Consider the following 15,545-nt stretch of genomic DNA (forward strand, 5'->3'; position numbering starts at 1 on the left):
CCTACAGTATAGGAGTGATAGAAATGTAGCCGTGTTAGTCTGGGGTAGTTGAAGCAAAATGCAGGACAATGTAGCACTTTAAAGACTAACAAGATGGTTTATTAGATGATGAGCTTTCGTGGGCCAGACCCACTTCCTCAGATCAAATAGTGGAAGAAAGTAGTCACAACCATATATACCAAAGGATACAATTTAAAAAAATGAACAAATATGAAAAGGACAAATCACATTGCAGAACAGAAGGGGGATGCGGGGGGGTGGGAAGGGGGAGGAAGGAAGGTAAGTGTCTGTGAATTGCTGATATTAAAGGTAGGGAGAGTGGGATGTTTGTGAGTTAATGGTATTACAGGTGATAATTGGGGAAACTGTCTTGGTAATGGGTGAGAAAGTTCAAAGACTTGTTAAGTCCTTGTTGGTAAGCGTCGAATTTTAACATGAATGACAGTTCAGAGGATTCCCTTTAAAGTGCAGATGTAAAAGGTCTTTGTAGCAGAATGCAGGTGGCTAAGTCATTTAGAGAGTGTCCTTTCTGGTTAAAGTGGCAAGAAACTGTTTTCTCTTTGTGATCTTTGTACAGTATAGGAATTATTCTGGTGACGTTTTGTGGTTCCTGTTACACAAGAGGTCAAACTAAATGATCACAGTGGTCCCTGGTGGTTTTGCGCAAAACCCCACAGAGCGTCCACACCTCATGCATGTTTTTGCACAAGTAAATTTACAGTAAATCAAAAGAACAGAGGGGTTTTTGTGGTGTAGGTATTCCTCTTTCTACAAGGAATAAGTCCTTTTTGTACAAGAGTTCTTGTGCAAAAAGGTGTGTATGGATGGGCAACAGGGTCTTTTTGCACAAAAAGAACCAATTGAAAAAAGCACAGGTGATCTGATGGCTATTCTGTAAATAGCCATCAGAGCTTTCTTTCAAGAGAGCGTCCGTGCAGTCTGGACGCGCTCTTGTGCAAGAAGTTTTTATGGAAGATCTCTTCTGCAAAAAGCTTCTTGCACAAAAAGCTTGCAGTGTAGACATAGCCTGAGCCATCTGGCTCTCAGCTCAGGCTGTAGAGCTCACTTATTCTTATCTCTCACTGTAAGTGGTCTAATGCCATTACATGGGACTGTGCACCACACCCAGTAGGTGTGTTAGTTACATATACTTTAAACTAGAGTATACAGACCTGAGTTGGGATGCTTTACTTTTATATCAGAAAGACAGGCATACATGCCATGTTTTAGGTTTCACTAATCTAGATTTTGATGTCTAGTCATCAGAAATATGTAGCTATTTTTAAAGACTGCAGCCAACATGCTCCAACTACTACCTCTCAAGTATACCACTAATTTCTGAATAGTCTTCCAAAATATTGTCTCAGAATGCTCATCTTCCTTCATACTAAACCTATTAAACTGCATTATTTCTATTCAGACCCTTGGAGTTACATCTGCATCTTTTCTTTCTTCCTGGTTTAAATTGGCATGGCATTAATTTTACATGTGCAATCTAATCATGGCTGCATATATGATGAATCTGGAAATAAAGGACAATGTGTTTAAACTGAAAGGAGGAGTATGTGGAATTTTCCTCTTTCTGTGGAATTAGTGCCCTTTTTAGATTACAGCCTCTCTCTCTCTCTCTCTCTCTCTCTCTCTCTCTCTCTCTCTCTCTCTCTCTCTCGGTATACAGGCAGTCCCCGGGTTACGTACAAGATAGTGACTGTAGGTTTGTTCTTAAGTTGAATTTGTATGTAAGTCGGAACTGGTACATATTGTAGGGTAGTGATAGAGATGTAGCCATGTTAGTCTGGTGTAGCTGAAACAAAATACAGGACTATGTAGCACTTTAAAGACTAACAAGATGGTTTATTAGATGATGAGCTTTCGTGGGCCAGACCCACTTCCTCAGATCAAATAATGGAAGAAAATAGTCACAACCATATATACCAAAGGATACAATTTAAAAAAAATGAACACACATGAAAAGGACAAATCACATTACAGAACAGAAGGGGGATGTGGGGGGGGGGGGGAGGGGAAGGAAGGTGAATGCCAGTGAGTTAATGACACCATTATTGGGCCTAACCAAGTGAGTTACAAGATCAAGAATACATATTCCTGCGCCTCCAGAAATATAATCTATGCTATCATGTGTCGAAAGTGTCCGTCTGCTATGTACATTGGACAAACGTCTCAGACCCTTCGCCAAAGAATCAATGGCCACAAAACAGACATTAGACAGGATCACAAAGAAAAAACAGTTGCTTGTCATTTCAACCAGAAAGGACACAGTCTCAATGACCTGCTAACCTGCATCCTACTTCAGAAGACATTCAAATTTGCACTTGAAAGGGAATCCTCTGAACTGGCATTCATGCTAAAATTCGACACTCTCCGCACTGGACTTAACAAAGACCCCGGCTATCTTACACATTACAAAGATAGCTTCCCCAATTATCACCTCTAATACTATTTACTCACAGACATTTCCCCTTCCCCACCTCTAATATCATTAACTCACTGGCATTCACCTTCCTTCCCCCCCCCCCCCCCCCCCATCCTCCTTCTGTTCTGTAATGTGATTTGTCCTTTTCATGTGTGTTCATTTTTTTTTAAATTGTATCCTTTGGTATATATGGTTGTGACTATTTTCTTCCATTATTTGATCTGAGGAAATGGGTCTGGTCCACAAAAGCTCATCATCTTATAAACCATCTTGTTAGTCTTTAAAGTGCTACATAGTCCTGTATATTGTAGGGGAAACTCCAGCCAAACATTTCTCCAAAGCTCAGTTTTATTCTCCCACACCTCACTTCCCTCAGTCCTTTATTCTCAAGCTGAGGTGTCTGCTGAGAAAAGCCGCTCCGCGTCTCCCTGGTCTGCTGGGGGGAAGGCGCTAGCTTCGCATCTCCCTGGTCTGCTGGGGGGAAGCAGTTAGTGCGGGGTTGTCTCACCCTGTTTGTAAGTAGGGATCCGATGTAAGTCGGATCCATGTAACCCGGGGACTGCCTGTATAAGTAAAATATTTGTGCTTCTACAAATATTGATACATGACTGAGGTTCCTTGGTGCCACTGCAGTAGATATAATAGCATTTAATATTCAGCTCTATCACTTTCTACAGATTACTGAGTTTGAGCAGTGGGTTTGAAGATACTTTTCTTCTCTAAATGAAATTTGTTTGGTTAAATCAAATGGAAAATTACTGTTTTTGACCCAACTTGAGTACTTCCATACGACAAGTTGACATAGCAGATAGATATACCTGATAGAAATTAAGTTGTCTTCTGTCTGCTTTGTATACATATAACAACAACAGGCAGGTTACTATTTATTTGGGCTCAGAAGTTCAAATTAACCAGAGAGAGGACAATTAAATTTCATATAAGGTAGTGAAACTATAGTGCCAAAGGCAACTTGAAACATTGCCATCCTGTAAATTCAGCAAATCTTTGTCTTGTCTAATTAGATTATAAACTCTTCATGATAGGAAGTGTGTCTTTCAGTGCCTATCATGATGGGAATCTCAAGCTGGACTATGCAAGCAACTGATTTTTTGTTGTTGTTTATCTGGCCAAACCAGAAAAACATAGTTTGGGTTCAAGTAAAGTACAATGTTTGATTTTGTTTTAGAATTTCTAAACATTTTGAAAAATAAAAATGAAGTAATAATCTACATGAAAGGGCATTTTGGATAAAATTCAGTTTCTTTTTGGCTGAAACAATTTAGCAAATTTGACACAAATTTATGAAATGTGTAGGTCAACCAAATCTATATTTTTTTAAGTGGGGGTTTGAAGAAGAGGATGGTTTTGTCTCAAAATCTCACCCAGCCTTAATGACCGTCTGAGTTGGGGCCTCCGGGAGCTACTGTAGTATAAATAATGATATCTATATCTCCCAAAACTCACTGGTTGCAGTAATCCATCTATTCTGACTGCAATATACTATAATGTGTAAGTCACTGTGATGGGGACCCCAGCGGGTCCCGCAGTCCCTTGGCGCCAGCCCCGGCATACTGGGGCGAAAAGCTGCAACGTAAGCTGGGACGGCTTTGCGGAGCCTGCTTGGTGGCTGCCAGAAGGCTCCAGTTTCTGCTCTGCCCAGCAAAGGAAGGTGGGGACAGGGCTGAGGAGCCGGTGGGGCTGCCCTGGCGACTTCTGTGCAGGCGCTGTGAGACGCTTAAAGAAGGTGCCACTGACACCAGAAGTGGAGAGAGCATAGAGGCGGCAGGGACCATTTTTTTCAGCTCGTTGGACATCGACTGCGGGCACGCCCCAGGGCCGATGCCGATTCAAAAGTAGATAGGAAGTGACCCAGGGCACGGCCGCTGGAAAGGCCTGTGGGTTGGTGCATTGAGGGAAGCTTCCCCCACCAACCGAACAAGGGTCATGGACCCCAATCCTTAGGGCCCTGGGTTGGGGCTCGGAGTGAGGGTGGGCCCGAGCCCCACTACCTACCTCAGCCACTCTGGGGTAGCGTGGTGTGAGTGATAGCCAAGGCATGTAGGGCGGAACCTGGAGATGAACGACAAATGTGGGTGAGACGCCTGCAAATTAACCCAAGACAGGAGGGGATTGGGACCCTGGACAGACCCAAGTATTCGGGTGGATAGTCAGAGCCCCGCGGGATAGGATTTTGGACCCCGGGGAGGGCGGACCACAGGGAAAGTTGGGCCCCAGTGGGGGTGCCGGATGGATAATAAAGGCGGGATTAGATCCTATCCGAATCCTGTCCTTTACAGTCACCTTCTAAGGCAACAGGAAAGTTTCTAAAGGTAATTGTTGCAAATCAAACAAAATAGTGTAGCTCTACTCCATGGCACAGCAGCATCACATTCAATAGTTTGTTGACCTAACCTGTTATCTATCTGTTTTAACCAGTACAGTGGCCCTGTTTTGAGAAGGAACTTCCATCTTGTTTTACCATGTGGAATGTAGAGTGTAGCAGAGGAGTACCTCAGTTTGTGTCATGAATACTTAAACCCTCATGATTTACTATAATACTGTACATCTGTAAGGGTACGTCTACACTAGCCCCCTAGATCGATCTAGGGAGGCTAATGAGGGTGACCGGAATTGCAAATCAAGCCCGGGATTTAAATATCCTGTGCTTGATCTGCATGTTCCTGGCCAGTTGCCATTTTAGAAATTGACTAGCCTGAAGTAACTGCCGCGTCTACACATGGCAGTGAAACGGGATTCCGGAATAAAGCTCCTAAATCGAATTAGGTGGTAAACCTCATTCCACGAGGAATACCACCTAATTCGATTTAGGGCTTTATTCCGGAATCCCATTTCACTGCCGCGTGTAGACACGGGCAGTTAATTCGGGTTAGTCAATTTCTACAATGGCAACCGGCGGCGCCTGGGAACATGCAAATCAAGCGTGGGATATTCAAATTCCAGGCTTGATTTGTAATTCCGGTCACCCTCATTAGCCTCCCTAGATCAATCTAGGGGGCTAGTGTAGAGGTACCCTAATAGATGTTAGAGGTATGACTGTAAGTGCTTTTGGACAGCTAGTAGCAATACATTGTCTGTGTGACAACATTCCCGGTCAGCGAGGGACAAGGCCTAAGAATTACATAGAGGAAAGATTTAAGTCTTAAAAGTGGAAAATTTAGTAATGTAATATCTTATTTTTTTTGTATTAGGCTTTGTACCTTTCAACTAAAGTGTACAGATCTGAACTGGGATGCTTTACTATTATATCAGTGGGTATGTCTACACTACAATGTTAAATCGAACTAGCGGAGCGCTTAGCTCGAACTAGGAAAACCTCATTTTACGAGGATTAAGCCTAGTTCGAACTTACTAGTTCGAATTAAGGGGTGTGTAGACCCTTAATTCGAACTAGTGGGAGGCTAGCCCTCCCCAGGTTTCCCTGGTGGCCACTCTGGCCAACACCAGGGAAACTCGTCTGCCCCCCTCCTGGCCCCGGACCCCTTAAAGGGGCACGAGCTGGCTACGGTGCCCGTGCCAGGTGCAAGCCTGCCAGCACCCAGCCAGCAGACGCTGCACCTGGTACGGCACAGAGCCACCCACCCGATGTCCGCAGCCCACCCTCTCTTCCCGGGACCAGGCTGGCGGCTCCCGGGAGCTTGCCCGGGACCGCAAGAGGCGGGCACCTTCCTGGGCTAGTGCAGACATCGTGGACCTTGTCCACGATCTCCGCATTAGGCACAGGAAAGTGGCCGGCTAGGGCAGGAGAGCTGCCAGCCTGGCCACCCAGGAGCAGGTGTGCATGAAAATCAAGGGGGTCCACTGAGACCCCCGACCCTGAGCCCTGAGCTTACAATGGCCGTACTGGGTCAGACCAAAGGTCCATCTAGCCCAGTAGCCTGTCTGCCGACAGTGGCCAACCCTAGGGACCCTGGAGGGGATGGACCGAAGACAGTGACCAAGCCATTTGTCTCGTGCCATCCCTCTCCAGCCTTCCACAAACTTTGGGCAGGGACACCACTCCTACCCCCTGGCTATGACTACTCCATGGACCCAACCTCCATGACTTGATCTCACTTCCCTTTAAACTCTGTTTTAGTTGTAGCCTTCACAGCCTCCTGCAGCAAGGAGTTCCACAGGTTGATTCTTTGCTTTGTGAAGAACAACTTTCTGTTTCTAGTTTAAAGCCTGCTACCCATTCCTTTCCTTTGGTGTCCTCTAGTCCTTCTTTATGGGAACTAATGAAGAACTTTTCTGTATGCACCCTCTCCACCCCACTCCTGCTTTTAGAGACCTCTATCCTGTCCCCCCTCCGTCTCCTCTTTTCTAAGCTGAAAAGTCCCAGTGTCTTTAGCCTCTCTTCATATGGGACCTGTTCCCAACCCCTCATCATTGTAGTTGCCCTCCCCTCTCCCACCCTCTCTCTTCCCCTCTCCCATCTCCTTTTCCCAGTCTCCCCCAGTTTTGTCCAATAAAGACAGATTCCATTTTGGAAGACACGTTATCTTTATTTTGTACATCAAGAAGAGGGGCTAGGGAAGGGTAAGTGGAAGGAGGTGAGGGAGGAATGGGGTACAAGCCCCCGATGGGGAGGACTGGGCTGGCTCTGCAGGCTTCTGGGTGTGGAAGCTCTCCTGCAGCCCCCCAATTGCCCTCTCTCCCCAGATGGCAGCCTGCGGAAAGTGCAGTAGGGCTGATGGCTGAGTGCTGTGATGTGCCCAGTGTGGGTAGTCCGGGCAATCCAAGCCAGGACAGCTTTGCAAGCGGGGCACCCCTGAGAACTGTCTGTCTGGGGTGGGGGTCGGGACCCTTTAAGCACAGCCCTCGGCTAGCCTGAGACAGCATATCCACGCTCTAAGTCCTCCTCTGATGCCCTGCCGGCACTGCTTCCGGCCATCCTTAACCCCGGTTCAGGGTCCACTTAATGTGGACATGCTAGTTCGAATTAGCAAAATGCTAATTCGAACTAGTTTTTTAGTCTGGATCTGTTAGTTCGAATTAGCTTAGTTTGAATTAACTAATTCGAACTAAGTTTGTTCGAATTAACATTGTAGTGTAGACATACCCAGTAAGACAAATATGCATGCCGTGTCTTACGGTTCACTAACCTAGCTCTGAAGTCTAGTCATAAAAAATACATAGCTATTTTTAAAAACTGAGGCCAACATGTTCCAACTACTACCTCTCAATTATACCACCAGTTCTGAATAGTCTTCCACCATATTCTCAGCTTGAAAACTGCAGTGTCATTTGAAAGGCCAATCACAAGCCCTGGCAAAAATGAGGCCAAAAATCTTAAACATGGGGGGCGGGGGGAACATGGATGGAGAAAGGTTTAGGGTTATGGCTACAGTGAACTCAGTTCTCATCCTACAGAAGGAGAAGACCATCCTTCCTCTGGAACATTATAATTTCTGAATATCGAAAGCATTTCATCATCATGCTGTTACTTTGTGTTGTAAATGGCATGAGAATTGTGCCCTTCACGTGAAACACCCGAAGTACTTTGCAAACCTTTAATTGAACTTTGCACCACACTGTAAAATAGAAAAACAGTAATTCATTGAATGGTGGCATTGAGTGAGTTTCCCAATATTATGTGGCAAGTCGATGACATGGCAGGGAAGAGTTACCATGGGCTAAATTCAGCATTGGTATAAGAGCCTCTTATCAAGGTAATAAAGTTGAAGCCTGCTGCTTCCAAGTTCTCTTCCCTAACCACTAAACCATGTGTAACAAAGGCTGGTGTTTAAAATATCAGCTTTTATTGTTCTGCTTCAGAAATTCATGTACTTGTACAGTAGCATTAATATAAACATTATTAATGAATTTAATGTGCATATTAATGAAAATTGCTAATGTGGTAAGATCATGTTTCTGTAATTTCATGATCATTGTGAGCATTTCAAAACAGTTCAGTTATTTGTATGATATGGTAGGCATACTGTTGGATGCTAGAGGACCTGTTCCCAACCCTTGATCATTTTAGTTGCCCTCCCCTCTCCCAGCCTCTCTCTTCCCCTCTCCCACCTCCTTTTCCCAGTCTTCCCCAGTTTTGTTCAATAAAGACAGATTCCATTTTGGAAGACACGTTATCTTTATTTTGTACATCAAGAAGAGGGGCTAGGGAAGGGTAAGTGGAAGGAGGTGAGGGAGGAATGGGGTACGAGCCCCCGATGGGGAGGACTGGGCTGGCTCTGCGGGCACTCCGGGCAATCCAAGCCAGGACTGCTTTGCAAGCGGGGAACCCCTGAGAACTGTCTGTTCGGGGTGGGGGTCGGGACCCTTTAAGCACAGCCCTCGGCTAGCCTGAGACAGCAGCTCCATGCTCTAAGTCCTCCTCTGGTGCCCTGCCGGCACTGCTTCCGGCCATCCTTAACCCCGGTTCAGGGTCCACTTAATGTGGACATGCTAGTTCGAATTAGCAAAACGCTAATTCAAACTAGTTTTTTAGTCTGGATCCGTTAGTTCTAATTAGCTTAGTTCGAATTAACTAATTCGAACTAAGTTAGTTCGAATTAACGTTGTAGTGTAGACATACCCTGAGATACTAATGGAGCAGAATGTTATCCCTTAACATATGATGAGACTACATCATTTGTCTGTTCCACTAAATTCAGGACAGAGAAACTGATTGCCCAATTTTACCTTTTATGTACTATTATTAATGATGATGCCATTTCTCTCTAATAGGTAAATATCAGGATCAAGTATTCCTTTTGTTCATAATATAATTAAAAAATTCTTGTACTATTGTTCTTAACTCTGCTGTCCACAGATTTCTTCTTGTGTTCCTTTGCTTTTCCTCTCAGTGTTCTACAGTTCTTAGCTTCTTATTTATATTAATTACTATCAGCTTTCCTTTATTTTTCCAGTTGCATTATTTTTATACCTGTTGTCACTTCTCCTCTAAACCAGGCTGGCTTTATCTAATGCAGCCTTCTTCCTCCATAGTGGAATTGTGGCTTTTGAGACATCTGGTAAAGGTGTCTTAGACAGCTTCCAATTATTGTTCACATTTTTGTATTAAACTCTTCCTCCCACCTTATAACTGTTTTCAGCTCTCTGAAATGGGCCCATTTAAAGAAGCAAGGCTCCATATTACTTGTTTGATTCTGATTATAAATGTGATTAAGACATGATTGCTTGTATCTAAAAGTTACCAGTAATTTTTAGTTTTGTTATGTGCTTCTCTTTATCCTACAAGGCCTAATATGAAATTCACTTGTGCTGGATGTATCACATCATAAGTTAAAACAATGAGTTCTTTCATGGCACCTTAAAGACTGACACATTAATTTGGCATAACTTTTCATGGGTAAAAAGCACTTTGTCAGATGCATGCATGCCTCTCTTCATGTGCTTTTCCCCCAGAACAATTTCATAGCTCCCATTGGCTGGAAACTAGTCAATGGAAGCTCTATGCTGACTATTCCTAATCCCTTCCTCCAACCCTCTGCACCCCCTACGTAACCCAAACCCTCTGCCCCCAGCTCCTCCATTAATATCATGGAAGAATGCAGCACCTGAACAGTTACCAAATTCTTGAAGTGTCCCCCCCGCCCATCAAAAATTATTGTCCATACTGGGTGTATAGGCTATCACAGAATTCCTTCTCCTCATGTCCTTTGGTTCCTAGGTTAACTTCATTCTCAGCATCTCAGTTTTGTCCTAAATGAATCTTCATGTCTTCCTTCTTTTTATACTCCCCTCCTGCTATTAGTTCTCCTAAATATGCTAGTCAGCCTGTTCCCAAGCATATTGGCTTCCTTTCTACTGAGGTGGAGGCCATCTAAATTATGCAGTACTCTCTCCTCATAGAAGGTTGTTGTATCATGCAAGCAAGGTACTAACAAACTTCAACAAGCCTTTATTTACCAAAGGTGAAACCTCTTTACAAAGCTGCTGCTGCCCCCTCTGTAGCTCTCACTCTGCCTTAGCTCCTCTCCTCGCTCCTCCTTCCTGTTTCCTGTGCTTCCAGACTCCCAACAGCCAGTGCTCTCAGTTCTAATCATTACAAGCAGCATCTAAAACATCACAAAGGTCAAACAATGTTTCACAAAACCAAAAACCTATACCACTTACCTAGCTAGCAGTTTGCTTTCAGAGCATCTTCAGGTCCAGAGTAGAGGAAGGGCTCTCAAAAGTAAAATTGGGGTTTGATCCTGAAAGATACTGAGCCCTGCGACCCTGCTCCAGCAAAAAATGTAATTGAGCTTAGCTTTAAACTCATGAGTAGTCCTATGGGCTTTCAAGATATGAATTATAATGGGCTCTGTCACTGAAGATTGTGGGTCAATGGAAAATCATAATCTGACTACTGTCTTTATTAGCTGTTGCTGACTTGCCTGCCTGGCAATTGCTTTTCAGCTCTGAAAATACTCATATGGGGGATGCAGGGCTTCAACATCTCACCTCTCATATTTACAGCCTATAAAGAGAGTCAGTCCAATTGCTCTGTTACATTTGTATTATCTACCTTATTTTAATTTTGTCATTTCCTACTGATGATTATTGAATTTCAGTATTTCTCAACCCTGCAGAATATTGTAATGTGGTGCTATCTGCATATGCACCAGATGCAATACTGAAATCTGATTATCATTAAAACTATTCACTCCAGGGCAAAGAGAGATTAATAAGAAATAGAAATGTAATTCTACACTTGACTTTTTCACTCTTATTACTTCTTAGTCTAGAATCCCCTGAGGTGTTTGATTCCTCTTTCTTGTAATTGTTGATTTATGGAGTCCCCTCTCCGTGGAACGCACCACATTTGCTGCCACTGGTTTGTCTGTGTGGCAGAAAGGGTCACAAATATTATTGCAGAGCCTCAAGTTTACTCTTGTACTGAGGATTAGAACTTGGTAATTGCCACTGTCCCTGAGGGAGAGGAAAAACAATGCAAAGGCACTATTTCAGTGTTTTATTACACATATGTCCTTCATCTTAGCCTTACATGCTACATGAACCCAAGAGAGACAGCTGATGTTATTCCTTTTTCTACCATTTCCCTTAGTAACATGTTTCTTTTGCTTTGTAATGCTAGTTTGTTGGTAGAAAACCTAATCTCACGCCACTCACTTTTACATTTTAGTGCTTGGTATTTGGCTTAAAATTTTCAAAAAGTGACCTTGAGTATTGCATTCTTTAAATGCGGGGTGCCCAGATTTAATCACGTTTAGGCTATGTCTATACATACGAGGTCATGTTTCCAGCTCATTGGGTATGTCTACACTACAAAGTTAATTAGAACTAAGAGACGTTAATTCGAATTAACTTTCATAGGTGCTACACATACAAACCGCTAGTTCGAACTTAATTCGAACTAGGTAAACCTCATTCTACAAGGCCTAACGCCTAGTTCGAATTAAGTAGTTCGAATTAAGGGCTGTGTAGCCACTTAATTCGAACTAGTGGGAGACTAGCCCTTCCCAGCTTGCCCCGGTGGCCACTCTGGGCACCACCAGGGAAACTCTTCTGCTCCCCTTCCAGCCCCGGAGCCCTTAAAGGGGCACAGTCTGGCTACGGTGCCTGTGCCAAGAGCAAGCCTGCCAGCACCCAGCCAGCAGACCCTGCACCTGGCACGGCATGAGCCAGCCACCCACTGCCACCCAGCCCTCCGCCTCTTCCCAGGACCAGGCTGGCGGCTCCCAGGAGCCTACCCGGGGCCGCAAGAGGCGGGCGCCCACCTGGTCTAGTGCGGAGATCGTGGACCTCATCCACGACCTCCGCACTAGGCACAGGAAAGTGGCCGTCTAGGACAGGATAGCTGCCAGCCTGGCCACCCAGGAGCAGGTTTGCATGAAAATCAGGGTGGCCCAGTGAGACCCCCAGCGCTGAGCCCTGACCTTAGAACATAAGAATGGCCGTACTGGGTCAGACCAAAGGTCCATCTAGCCCAGTAGCCTGTCTGCCGACAGTGGCCAACACTAGGTACCCTGGAGGAGATGGAATGAAGACAATGACCAAGCCATTTGTCTCGTGCCATCCATCTCCAGCCTTCCACAAACAGAGGCCAGGGACACCATTTCTACACCCTAGCTAATACCACTCCATAGACCCAACCTCCATGAATTTATCTAACTTCTCTTTAAACTCTGTTATAGTTCTAGCCTTCACAGCCCCCTGTGGCAAGGAGTTCCACAGGTTGACTATTTGCTTTGTGAAGAACTTTCTGTTATTAGTTTGAAGCCTGCTACCTATTCATTTCATTTGGTGTCCTCTAGTCCTTCTATTATGGGAACTAATGAAGAACTTTTCTTTATGCACCCTCTCCACACCACTCATGCTTTTATAGACCTCTATCATATCCCCCCTCAGTCTCCTCTTTTCTAAGCTGAAAAGTCCCAGTCTCTTTAGCCTCTTTTCATATGGGATATGTTCCAAACCCCTGATTATTTTAGTTGCCCTTTTCTGAACTTTTTCCATGGCCAGAATATCTTTTCTGGGGTGAGGAGATCACATCTGTACACAGTACTGAAGATATGGCGTACCATAGTTTGATACTTCCCCTCCTCCTTCTTCCCTTGGCTTCCCCCTTCCAGCTCCCTCCTCCCAGGTTTCCTCTTCCCCTCTCCCACCTCCTTTTCCCAGTCTCCCCGAGTTTTGTTCAGAGTTTTTATTTTTGAACACACGTGTCCTTTATTTTGTACATCAGGAAGGGGGGCTAGGAAGGGGTAAGTGGAAGGAGGTGAGGGAGGAATGGGGTATGAGCCCCCGATGGGGAGGACTGGGGTGGCTCTGCGGGCTCCTCGGGGTGGAAGCTCTCCTGCAACCCCCCGATTCACCCCCCCCCCCCCGGATGGCAGCCTGCAGCAAGTGCAGCCGGGCTGATGGCTGAGTGCTGTGATGTGCCGAATGTGGGCATTCAGGGCAATCCAAGCCAGGACTGCTTTGCTGCCCCTCATTGAGTTAGACAAGCGAGTGGGGAACCCCTGAGAACTGTCTGTCCAGGGTGGGGTCGGGTCCCTTTAAGCACAGCCCTCGGCTAGCCCGAGACAGCATCTCAACACTCTAAGTCCTAATCTGATGTCCTGCCGGCACTGCTTCCGGCCATCCTTAACCTCGGTTCAGAGTCCACTCAATGTGGACATGCTAGTTCGAATTAGCAAAATGCTAATTCGAGCTAGTTTTGACGTCTAGATGCACTAGTTCGAACTAGCTTAGTTCGAATTAACTAATTCGAATTAAGTTAGTTCGAATTAGTGCTGTAGTGTAGACATACCCATATAGACTTACTCATTGGTAGCTGCCATTGAATGAGTGTACTAAATAGTATTCTAACCATGGCAGCACAGGCTAGCTACCCCTAGTATAAACCCAACTAGACCCTGCAAGTATGTTTTTGGAGAAGCTAGTCTGTGCTGCAGCTTGTTGTCCATCCCTGTGCTATGCTACTGTTTTAACACACTAGCTTTCAACAAGCTAACACCACAATGTGTGCTCAAGTTGGGAATTGTGCCTCCAGATCCAAGTGTAGGTATAGCCTTACAGGTACTGATACTCGGAAAATCCCTCAGAAAAATCAAGCTCCTTTTAGTATCTCACATTGAACACCCGAAGTCAGGGTCACTTTTGAAAATCTTGGCCTTCAACTTCCCCTTCAGCAGGAAAACCCTTAGCTTCCAATCTCATTTGGTCATAATTGAGAGACAACTGATCCATGGAATGAAATGGAGTAAAGGGGGAGATGCTGTGGCATTGGGAGGAACACAACAGCATATATCAATATATCTATTATATTATATATCAACAGCATATATCTATTATCTTTTCCTAGAGTCATAATGGAGCAGTCATTTGACAACAGAGGCAATGTACTTCATGTGGCAACCTATTCCGCAGGCCTCTAATACAAGTATTGTCCCTCTTCTGGTCATACCAAGAACTTACTAGGCTACTGAAGGGAGGAAAGCAGAACAGTACAGTCATTTCTCACTAGACCTGGTTAAAAATGTTAAGTATGTTCATCAAAACTTTGATTTTTTTCTAATTCATAAAAAGTAAAATTATATTGACAATTTTTAAAAAATTTTCAACAACAAAGTTGGAAAAAACAACTGCAAAACCAAGGTTTTCACTTTTTTCTTTTTTTCCAGTTACTAAAGTGAAAAGGGAAGAAGCAAGAGAAGGAATACAAATGAGGGGGAGGGAAAAACCCCCAAGAGTTTGCTCATACGTTTTTCACTTTTAAAAGGCAGTTCTATAGAAACAGTTCAGATAAAACTTTAGTGAAAGCTATACAGCCCAGTGGTAGGAGGTGGAAATGTATGCAACTAAAGATTTAAACATTGTTTTACTAATCTTATTTTTAATAAAACTGAAAGTTACAAGTACCAATCTTTAACTGCTCTGTTGAAACATTTGGGCAACCTCACCTTTCTATTTATTTCGCCCAAGAGAACCACAAGTATCTGGAGTTTGAGGCTACATCTACCCTGCAGGTATTTGTCGGAGGAGAGTATGCTAATGAAGTGCTCATTAGCATTTGTTGTGCTGTCATTTGCATATCTCTGCTGATGCTTTTTTTGCAAGAGGTTTTTGCACAAAAACAAGCAGTGTAGATGGGTCCGTTTTGTGCAAAAAAAAAAAAAAAACCTTTTGTGCAAGATCCCTTATGCCTCAAAAAAGGTTTTTTTTTTTTTTTGCACAAAATGGACCCATCTACACTGCTTGTTTTTACGCAAAAACCTCTTGCGCGAAAAGCATCGGCAGAGATATGTAAATGACAGCGCGGCAAATGCTAATAAACACTTCATTAGCATACTCTATGCGGACAAATACCTTCAGTGTAGACATAGCCTGAGTGTATTTTTTATTGATGTGAGCCTGTTACTAATGTTTAAGAAACAATTTTGGTCAGCAAAACAAAGTTCTTCAGTGGTGGCCTTTTAGTGGTGATAATACAGATGGGCCATCAGGGCACAGTCATTGGTGTTCTTTTACTAAAAATTACACGCTTTTTAAGGTTCACTCTATGAGTCATTTTGTGATTTCAGTAAAGAGGGAGCTCATACATTTTATCAGCAGAGGTTCAATACAGGTAAAGGCAGCAGCAAAGTGGTAGAAATGAGATTTACAACAAAGTTGGAATCACATTTTGCTGGAAAGA

At 44.1% G+C, this 15,545-nt stretch overlaps 1 protein-coding gene across 2 annotated transcripts in view; it reads left to right on the forward strand.

Annotated features, from left to right (window-relative positions):
- Window positions 1–15,545, forward strand: part of LINGO2 (leucine rich repeat and Ig domain containing 2) — an 831,708-nt gene that overhangs the window by 134,745 nt on the left and 681,418 nt on the right. The window lies entirely within an intron of this gene.

The sequence above is a fragment of the Pelodiscus sinensis genome, chromosome 6 (assembly GCF_049634645.1).
Source record: "Pelodiscus sinensis isolate JC-2024 chromosome 6, ASM4963464v1, whole genome shotgun sequence".
Classification (NCBI taxonomy): Eukaryota; Metazoa; Chordata; order Testudines; family Trionychidae; genus Pelodiscus; species Pelodiscus sinensis.